Raw genomic sequence first — 10955 nt, forward strand, 5'->3', positions numbered from 1 at the left:
GCTAGTTGTACCTATCATTTATTATATTACTTCTTATAGCTATGTTTTTAGGTTTTTTTAGAGTGTATTCGATTGTATTTAAGCTATTGTATTCATGAATACAATAGCATTTCTAGGCGTGAAACAGGGGATTACAGCTAGACAGATTTTGTATTCGACTATTTTCACGGCGTAAAACAGGGGAATATAGCTAGACAAATTATTGTATTTGACTGTATTCACAATATGTATTCGTGAATAGCGCAATTCATGGTCTATTTAGCTATTTTTAAACAAAAAGTAAATCAATTAACATAATAGACTCCTAATATAACTCAACAAACTTAATTATAACACATAAAATTTGTATTTCCAGTTATAAAAAAGATTCTCAACCGAAAAACACCCCAAAAACATAGCAACTTTCATAGAAAATATGCTGAATATTTTTTCCAGCCGATAAATACAACAAAAACAGAGCAATTTGAAATACATATATACATCTGAATATATAATATTATATTAATTAAACAAATATATAAATATATTCATGGAATACAATGAGACATTGAATACAATGAAATACATGGAATACAGCGAGATACATTGAAATACAATGAAAAAAAGATAATGAGTACAATGAAATAGATGAAAATACAGCGAGATACATTGAATACATTGAAATATATTAGCAGAAAATTGAAGTTGCTCATCCCCAAACTCCGTCGTCTTTGTTCAAGAACAACCCTAATGTCGTCTCATCGAGAGGGCCGCGATAATGACTCGAAACGCTACTGTTTCTCATATGACCGAAAATTTGAGTTACACCTTGTTCATTCCCACCTGGCGCCCATGTAGGTCTAGTTGTTGTTGTCATGCTTCAAAATACTCCTCCACCAAATCTATCAATAAAGAAAACTTCTTTACTGATTTTAAACCAAAAAAAAAGGCAAAAAATTAAATGCAAAACAAACTAGGGCAAAAGAAACACTAAGTTCAATGTAGTGGATTCCTTGAAAACGACATTGATTTGTCTCACTATATGATGGATGAGCCCTAAAATTGGAATTTGAAAATCGGATTTTTTGATTACCTAACGAGTGCCGAGAATCAACGGCAGAATCAGAGTGGTGGGTGAGTTGGGGACTTCGGATTCAGTTCGACTCGATACGCACCGGAGGGAGAAAGGAAGAGGGCACAAAATTATTTCGATCTGTATCTGGGAGAAATGTGGTTGTATTCATGGAGAAAGACTGAAGTTGAGAGAGAAGGTGGAGAAGAATCTGAAAGAATGAGAGAAAAAAATAATACAAGGCGTATTTTATGGCTTAAGAATAGAAGGTGACCATAATAGATATTTGGCTATAAAAACCAAAAGGTAGTTATGGAATATAATTTTTTAAAAGGGTATTTATTTAAAATAAATAAGGTATCAACCTTTGCGGAGGTAAAAATTCCATTTTTAAAAGTGTAACCTAGGGTGGTGATGGCTTTTTTTTTGTCTATCAAACTCGTGTAATTTGGAGGGTCAAACTATTTTTCGAAATCTTTTTCATAGACTTCAAAATTATTTTTAATTATGGCAATTTGATTTATACTTCCTCCGGTTCAAAATAAGTGATTTTTTGGTCTTTTTCTTGTGGTCCAAAATAAGTGATTTTTCCAGATTTCAAGAATGAATTAATTATTTTTTTCCTACATTGTCCTTGGAGTAAATAGTGTTGGAATATGTGTTAGGAGTGTTTATGTGAGATAGTAAAGGTTAATATGGTCAATTCCATTGCTAATTAATGCTAAAAGGTGGATTTCTTAATCTGTGTGAAAACATCCAAAAAATCACTTATTTTGGACCGGAGGAAGTAGTATTTTTCTGTTGTTCCCAAAAAATATTGTCATTGTTGTATGAATTGAGATCGAAAATTAAGCAGATGATTTAACTCTTGTATTTCAAACTCCTCAGTTTAACACTTCCTGAATTTGCAAACTTTATCCCAACAGATTGAGGAATTGATATTTGCATTTTGGACAAAAATAATTAGTAGATAGTTTAACATAGGGGTGTATATAGGTCGGGTTGGTTCGAATTTTTTAATTACCAAACCAAATCAATGGTATCGAGTTTTTAAATCTATAAACCAAATCAAATCAACAAAATCGGGTCTTTCAATCTCGAATTTTTTTTGGTTTTTCGGGTTTTCAATTTTTTTGCGGTAAGTCTTTATAGCACAAAATATGTAACTTGTGCTCCAAATATTTCTTTAGTCCTAGTAAGATACAACTACATAATGTATTTTCCAAGAAAATAACACAATAATATGAGATAAGTCATAGCATTAACTAAAATATTCAATAACAAAGATAATAAAATTGCATAAAGCAAATATTGCTGTTTAATAAGCCATAATAAAAATTAACATAATCTAAAAATAACTATATTGATTATGCTAAATTAAGTATAGCTAATAAGTACTATTAGTTACATAACTAAGCACTAAAGAAAAAGATAAACTAAGTTATGCAGTTTTATTATAAACCAATGTAAAACTAAAAAATAGATATCCAACACTATTGTCATTCCTAGTGTTGAATTTAATTTTTTTTGTTAGCATTAGTATTAATTTGAACTTTGTTTGTTACTACATTTATGAGCTCTAAAATTTATTTACCATTCAAGAATGTTAAGTCCAAATTTAAAATAATGCGTTAAAAGATAAAACTGTGAAAAAGTATAAGAAATATTTATAAATTATACTACAATAATGTATAAAATATTCTTAAAAATTGTATAACTGTACTATCGGGCTGGTTTTGTTTCGGTTTGATTTTTTTTAGTTAAACTAAACCAAACCAATTATGTTCGATTTATTTTTTTCATTACCAAACCAAACCACAATTGAATTTTCCCCCCAATTTGACTCGGATTATTGATTTAGTACGATTTATTGATTTTTATTGATTAACATTGTCTAGCTGACCGATGAACTTTCTGGGACAAGGAATTACCTCAAAATCATTCTTCTGTAATCGTTACGTAATAGCTATTGACGATGACTATTAAATTTTGTTTGAATTTTCTAATCTATTCATATCGATATAACATTCTTTTTTTTTTTTTTGGTCAGGAAAGATAAAGACATATATTAGTAGAAAGACTATTACAGGGATACATTGGTAGTAAGCCTACTATTTGCTACAGCTACATAGTTGCTACATAAACCTAAAGTGCTACATAGACAGTGCTTGTGGTGGGTTTACATGTGATGAGTGAGAAGTGTGATAAAAAAAACAAGCCCCGACAAAACGAGTTGTAGTTACTCCATCTAAGTCTGCTTGGTATGCATCACGTACAGCAGGCATTGGAGAAGGCAAAAACAACATTGTAGTATCTTCTAGAGTGGTGCCATATTTGGCTAGTTGGTCAGCTATCATATTTTGTTCCTTGTAAATATTCATGATAGGAGGATCATGAAGCCTGCGGAGGAAGTACCTGAACCATGCAGTGGATCTCTTGGCGCGTCATGGCGATCTCATCCACAGTGAGCATACCATTAAGCCACAGAACAACAATACCTCCGGAGAGCCAATCAGCAGGCACTTCGGTCATATTAGTAAAGTTAAAATCGTCCTTAATTGCCTTATGATCAGTGAGGTGGGTTTCTAGGAGGCTATTAGGGTCGGACGATGATAATCCAATAGATAGCGGAAGTTTCTACGAAAGTCGGGTGAGTGAGTACCACGACAGTTCCAGATGATGAAATTCATATTATGGGGAAGGGGGTGGGGTGGCTCCTCCGCTTGTAATGTGGGGTTGAAAACCACCGCATATTTGCCCACTTCCGGGTTGGTTGTGGGACGTAGAATTATCGAGCAACGACTTAGAGTGGGAGGACACACGAGAAACAGTTTTTTTTGCATACTGCTCTTTAAGGACACAAGCTTGTATTTCTCGAAGGAAGATTATTTCTATGTGAGTTTCTCTGTACTGTTGCATTATGGCAGCAGTTTCCATCGGATCTGGGTCGTCTGGTTCGTTTGGATTGGGGTGGGGTATTTGTAGAGTTGGGTGAATGTTGCGAGACGGGGAGAAAAGGTCGTGGGGGCTGACTGGGGATGGCGGGAGAGTGGTCAGTGGTGTAGGGGCAAGGATATACGGTTGAATCCTGAGGGTGTGGGGTGTGGGAGGAGGGTTGGGGTAGAAGGGGAGGCTGAGAGGCTGTGGAAGGTAAGGATTTGGGACTGTGTATATACACGCACATTACATATATACGCATATACTCATATATATATTTTCTATATACACATACACGTATATCTCTTATCATGATGAATTCTAACGAAAAGACGAGGCATGTTTGGTATGAAGGAAATGTTTTTCTTGGAAACGTTTCTTGGAAAATGAGTGACTTTATCACTTATTTCTCATGTTTAGATGTTTAATGGAAAAAAAATTCATAAATAATTTTTTAGTGTTTGATTAGTGAATTAAAAATATGCTTTTTTGAAAAATATAAAATTTAGGCAAATACAATAGGAAACAAAATGGGTAGGGAGGGGGTATGAGGTAAGGGATTGGGAATGAATGGTGGTTGTATGGTGGGTTAGGGTGGGGGTGGCAGTAGAGCGGGAGGTGTGGGTGTGGGTGGGGATGGGGGTGTGTTGGGTTGAGGGTGAGGTTGGGGGGTTGGAAGGGGGTGGGGTGGGGAATGGATGGTGAGTGTTGGTGGGGGTGATAAATTTAACGGGGAAGGTTGAAAAAGAATTTTGGAAAATATTTTCTCTCCTTCGTACCAAACACACCCAAGATCTGTAAACTTTGCTAGAAAACAAGCAAGCAAACTAGGTCTGTGTAACTGCCAATTCCATATAGTGGCTTGATGTGTGGCTATAATTCATGGTTTAGTACCTTATTCGCCTTGCATTTTTATATGCTTTAATGATAAGGTACACCTTATTTGCGTGTATTAGGATCCATTTTATGTGTAGGTGAATTGGAGATGAAAGCAGAAGAAAAAAGACATACAAGTCGAAAGCGTGAGCGGGAGTAGCGAATGAGAGAACCTGGCAACGGCAGGCTTGAAGCTGGCGTGAGGCTGGCGATGCAAGGCAAAGGCCAGGCTTGAAGGTGGCGTTAGGTTGGCGACGCAAGGAAAATTTCAAGCAGAACCAAGCATTAGGATTGCGACTCCAGGCCTGGGGCCAGGTTTACCAGACGTTAGGCTGGCGACCCCAGGCCTAGGGCGAGGTCCAGTCCGAGTTTTGAAGACATAATTCGTTTTTCGGCTTGACTAGGATTTGACCTACAGATTCCTGTTTAGCCCAGGATATGTAGGAAACCTTTGAAGCAAAGGTTCGGTCAAATCTTTTTCAAAAAATGCTTCAACGGAGTACTCGGATGGGCAAAAATCGCTCGCTTTATCTTTGCACGAAAACCCTTCGTGTCTTCGGGCAAAGAGGGGCAGCTGTAAGCACGTGATTTTTGCCCAATATGAGAATTACTCCCAAAAAATTCAAAAATAAAATGATTTTTCTTTGGTGTGCAATTTTGTGATATTTTGAATAATTATTTGTATTTGTCTGTGCGTGTTTATTTGCTAAATTAATAAAAAATACAAAAATATGTCGCATTTTGCATGTAGGATTTAATTCTACAATTGTTAGTAATTAAATTTGTTTTACAAAAATTAAAATTACAAAAATAGGCATCGTTTGCATTTTTAGCATTTAATGTCCAAATATACAATTTTATGCTTAATTATTACTTAATTGTTATTGGGAGTTAATTTGTGCTTTTATAACTTAATTTAATTCTTAATAATAGTTTAAGTATTTTTATAATTTAGTTTTAGAGAAATAAAAGAAGAAAGAGAGCGAAAATATAAAGAAAGTCGGAATTGGGTCTCTTCTTCGATTTCAAGCCATAGGCCCAAAAAATGGCCCAATCTTCCCTACAACCCAGTCCATTTCGAACTGGGTCGACCCAGTCCATAACCCAACACCCCTATTATTTTACAAACAAAATAAAACAAAAAAAAAAAGAAGAAAAAACCCTAAAACTACTAAGTCATCCGCCACCCCCCCTCATTTTCCTTCTTCTTCCTCAAAACTCCAAAACACCCCATCCATGGCTGCCTCCCCCCACAAACCGCAGCCTGCAACGTCGACCACCCTTCCCCACGAACCCGTCACTGCCCGTCGTCCAGTCCGGCACCCACTCGTCGACCACCACCAAACAGAAACCACTTGTCGACCACCACCAACAAACCAGACCCAGCTGTTCCCATGGCTGCCCAGCTCCTCGTCGGACAGCTCGAACAGCTGCTACCTCACCTCCGAGCTACTGTTTCATCGTCTCGAGCTGTTGCTTCATCTCCCAGTTGCTCCTGTTTCATCGTCGTCATTCAACGTCAAGCTCAAAGTCGAGCTCGACGTCCATGGATGACCCTCGACGTCCATGGCTCGACGAGTTCTGCTCATGTTTCATCCCTTCTGCTGCACCGAGCTGCTGCTTCTGCTTCACTAGATCTCCTTCACGCACACAACCAGTCGGCGCTGTTTCGTCTTCTTCATTGCTGCGTACTGCCGTCGATGACCCCATGGGTCTGCTGTTTGGTTGCTCACCATCGTACTGTTGTTGACGACGCAAGGAAGTCCGGTTAAAGTCCGGCAAAGGTCGAGGGTTTTTCGTCGAGTCAAGATCCTGTACGTCATGTGTTCGTCGTCGTTTGGTCGAGCTTTGGTCGAGGTTCGTCGAGTCAGTCCATACATATTTCGTTTCAATCCGGTTAGTAGTTTTGAATTTTATTTTGTCCATTTTCGTTTTTATATTTCTCAAAGTTAAAATCGTTAAATATTCGATTCTTGTTTTGTTCGTTGTTCATCGTTGAAATCGTTTTTCTAGTTTGTTCATGTTCATGTGCTTTGTTAAAATTAATTTTCAGATTTCAAAATAGAAGTTTAATTAGTTGTTTTCATGTTTATTTCATGTTTGTATTATTGTTTAAGTGAATATTTGTTAGTTTAATATTAGTTAGATACAAATTGAAGTTTAATTAATTGTTTCTTCAATTTGTTTAATGTATTTTATGTATTTTCCGGAAATTGTTAATATTGTTAAGATCAAGTTTAAATTCATAATTGTTTCTTCTTAGGTTTTGTTTTGTCATTTGCCTAAAAGAATTTAGTTGTAATAAAGGAAGTATGTTGGTTTTAATCATTTGAATCCGTCGTTTTTATTTTTAGATTTAATTCATGTTCATATTATGTTTGTTGATCTTGAATCCGAAATTTGTATAGTTTGATTTCTTGTTTATCATTTATGATTATCTCTTGAATTTGTCTCATAATCTTGTTTAAGTTTGATATAGGAATTGTTGGTTGTAATGTTGTTATGGTTGATTTTAAGTTCAATATTATTGAATTTAGAAATCTAAATATACTTGTTTGATTGTTGTTGTTGTTTAAATCCGAAAATAGGTTTGTTGTTGCTAAAAATATTGTTCAATCAAATTTTAGTTGTTCTTGGTTGTTCAATTTGTGTTCATATGATTTGTGGTTGAAATCATGTTCATGTGATTTGTTATTGAAATGTTGAAGAAATCATGTTCATGAAATTTGTTGTTTGAACATTGTTAGAAATTAATCATATTGCCTATATTTTGGTTAAGTTTGATTAATTGATGTGTTATAGCTGATGGGTAGTTTGGTAATTTGTAGTACGTTCAGGGGTAGTTTGGTAATTTTCAGTAAGGTCGGAGGGGTAGTTTAGGAATTGTACATTTTGTAATTGTTTATATGAAGCATGGGAGACAAAATAAAATGGGGTGGGTTGTGATATAGTTGTTTAACATAAAGGGGGGACAAGACAAAATTTAGTGGGGAGAATCTTGTATTATTTTAAGTAAAGCATGGGGGACAAAATATAATGGGGTGGTGTGATATATTTATTTAATGTAATGGGGATGAGTGGGAAGATAATGGGTTGGGTAGAGAAAAAGTATTGATTTTAATTAATTAAAAGATTTATGGGATGAGTTATATATAGGAAGTCTTGAAATCAGATTTAAAAAGAAGGGAGATAGACAGAAAAACATACACAGACAGAAAAAAAAACGGGAGAGAGAAACAAATCTGAAAATAAGAGAGAGAAAAGGGCTGAACATTTAAGAGATAGAAAATTCCGAAAAATATTTAAGCTTTCAAATAAAAAAAAACTAAAAAAAATATTCTGTTTTCTTTTGTTGTTTGAAATCAGAATTAATTGTTGTTTCATAAAAGCTGGAAGCTTTTGTTTTTTTTGGATTACTACTCCACCGGTCTGTTACTGGGTTGTTATTGTTGCTGGGCTATTGTTGCTGTGTTGTACTGATTTTACTGCTGCTGCTGATTCTCATATTCATTTTCTTTTGCTTCCAATATCAGGTACACAACTGAAAAGCTGTTTATTGTAATCCGAAATATGAAGCGTGAATACATATGAAGAATGAAAATTTGAAGTTTTAATTTCGTTTTTATTTCTTTGTTCCTTTTGTTGATTGTATTTAAGCTATTTCATGAATTACTAAATAATAACTGGAATAAGAAAATAATATCATAAGTTAGTCTGTAATAAATCAGTTCGGCAAAATAGGTTAATTCACTAGTTATGAAGGCTTCAAGATTATAGGTTGATCATGAACAAGTAGCTAAATTTAGCTAAGACACGAATTTAAATTAAACATCGTAAATTAGGCATTAAGGCATGACTTGAGCTTAAGCAAGATTAAAAGAACGTTTAAGTCTAATAAACTTTCTAATAAGCTTTAGTAATTATGGTTAAATCTAGTTTCAAATGATTGTGAATAATTAATCTCAATAATATTTTTTTAAAAAAAAATAACAATGCTGAGTTTTAATCTAGCTATATTTGTTTATTTTGAATATTAGTTGTTGAATTTTTATTTTATTTATAATTTCGAAATTAAGAGTAAAATTCCTTTTTCATCAATATTTGTATTAATCAAGCAATTAGCATGTCATGTCTTCTTAAAATAATAAAAAGCTAGTAATTAATTAGGATTTTCTTTCTTTATTTTAGAGACTAATTTTTATAGAAAAATGTAGTCGTTTTAAGATTTGTCCATTTAAAATAAATGAGATGAGCCTCGCTTAATGAAATGTATAGATTGCGGGGCCCTCAATAAATGTACATTTAATCGCTTAGAATTAGGGAGGAGCCGTTTTAGCAAATTTCACGGCCCTACCCAAAATAATGATACGCTAGTCGCTCTAGGCGCGTATTTAATAATGTTATTTTCTTAAATACGGGTGTGCATTTATGTAACCCAAATCTAAATCTCAACGGAGTCGAAATGTGTCGATAATCACGGGTGCATTGATTGCGACGTGATTTGAAATACGTTTTCACAATGTTGCAATTCTTCGTAAAATAATAACAATAAATAATAATAATAATAATAATAATAATAATAATAAAAGCGGCTAAGGGATAAATTTGCACATAAGTTTATAATACGTATTATATCAGATAATCAAGCCAAATATAACAGTTGAGCGACCGTGCTAGAACCACGGAACTCGGGAATGCCTAACACCTTCTCCCGGGTTAACAGAATTCCTTATCCAGATTTCTGGTTCGCGGACTGTAATACAGAGTCATTCTTTTCCTCGATTTGGGATTAAACTGGTGACTCGGGACACCCTAAATCTCCCAAGTGGATACTCTGAAATAAATAAACAAATCCCGTTTCGACTATCCTTTAATTGAAAAAAACTCCTGTACCCCCGCGAGGGCGGAAAAAGGAGGTGCGACAGCTCTGGCGACTCTGCTGGGGACTTTACTGCTTTAAACCCAGAACCACTGGTTCAGGGTTAGAAATTCGAGCTTAGATAAATTGTTATATTTGGCTTTATCTGATTTTTACATGTTTGAGCCTAATGTGCTAAATGCTGCTTTTACCGCTTTGATATTATTTGACTGTATATATAAACTGTGCCGAACCCTTCTCTCTTCACCTCCGGGGATGTGCTTACTGGTTGAGACTCCTTATTCTGTTAGTGTTATACCCTGAAATAAGAAAGAGGTCGGACAAGTTACGAAGCCGGATGGCCTTTTGGTTCCCGGTAAGTTGCCCCCTCCTCGACTCGAGTTGTCCGCTCGGGTACACAGTCTAGTACACTGACCCAGGTTTTGAATATAGAATAACGTGACTTCATGCCGGATCCCTAGTAGGAACGCTTATTTGCATCACGTTGCATTTGACTTAGGGGACTCAACACAGGGGTTGGGTCCGTCTAGGACTAGCAACCTGAAATGAAAAGACCATTCTGATGCATCCTACTTGCTCTGTACATATATTTGTTTCGAACTTGCATGTTGACCGGTTTCTGAATCTCGGGAATGTTGGAAAATTGAAGGAAAAAAAAGAGGAAAAAGAATATATCAGTTAGGGAGTTAATTGATTATTTTAGAAAAAATCAATGACCAATTACTGGCGAAACTCTGCCGAAATTTTGAAGAAAAAAAAGAGGAAAATATTTTATTTTGTTTTACTAAAAAATATAGAAAAAAAGAGTCTTTTATTTTTGGAAAAATAGATTGTTTTATTGTTTGTTGAAAATAAAAAAAATTGTTATTTTGTCTTTTTCAAAAATAGAAAAGGAAAATAGATTGTCTTGCCAGAAAAAAAAATAAAATGGAAAAGAATCATGTTTTAAAATAGTTCGGTTAATTGGCCCGAACTACGCGGGTTTGATTCTCACCGGATGTGAGATACGTAGGCAACCCTCATCGGGCCCAACCCCCTTTTTGCTAAAAAAAAAAGCCAAAAAAACAGCTAAAAAAAGCCCAAAAACAAAAAAAAACATGTCAAGATTTTTAATTTTGTCATAAATAAGTCGGGTGATGTCCAACTTCCCTGTTTACAAAAAAAATATAATAGTAAAATATATATGTCAAATTTCTAAGAAGTCGGGTAACG

This window comes from Nicotiana sylvestris, chromosome 8 (assembly GCF_000393655.2).
Source record: "Nicotiana sylvestris chromosome 8, ASM39365v2, whole genome shotgun sequence".
Lineage (NCBI taxonomy): Eukaryota > Viridiplantae > Streptophyta > Magnoliopsida > Solanales > Solanaceae > Nicotiana > Nicotiana sylvestris.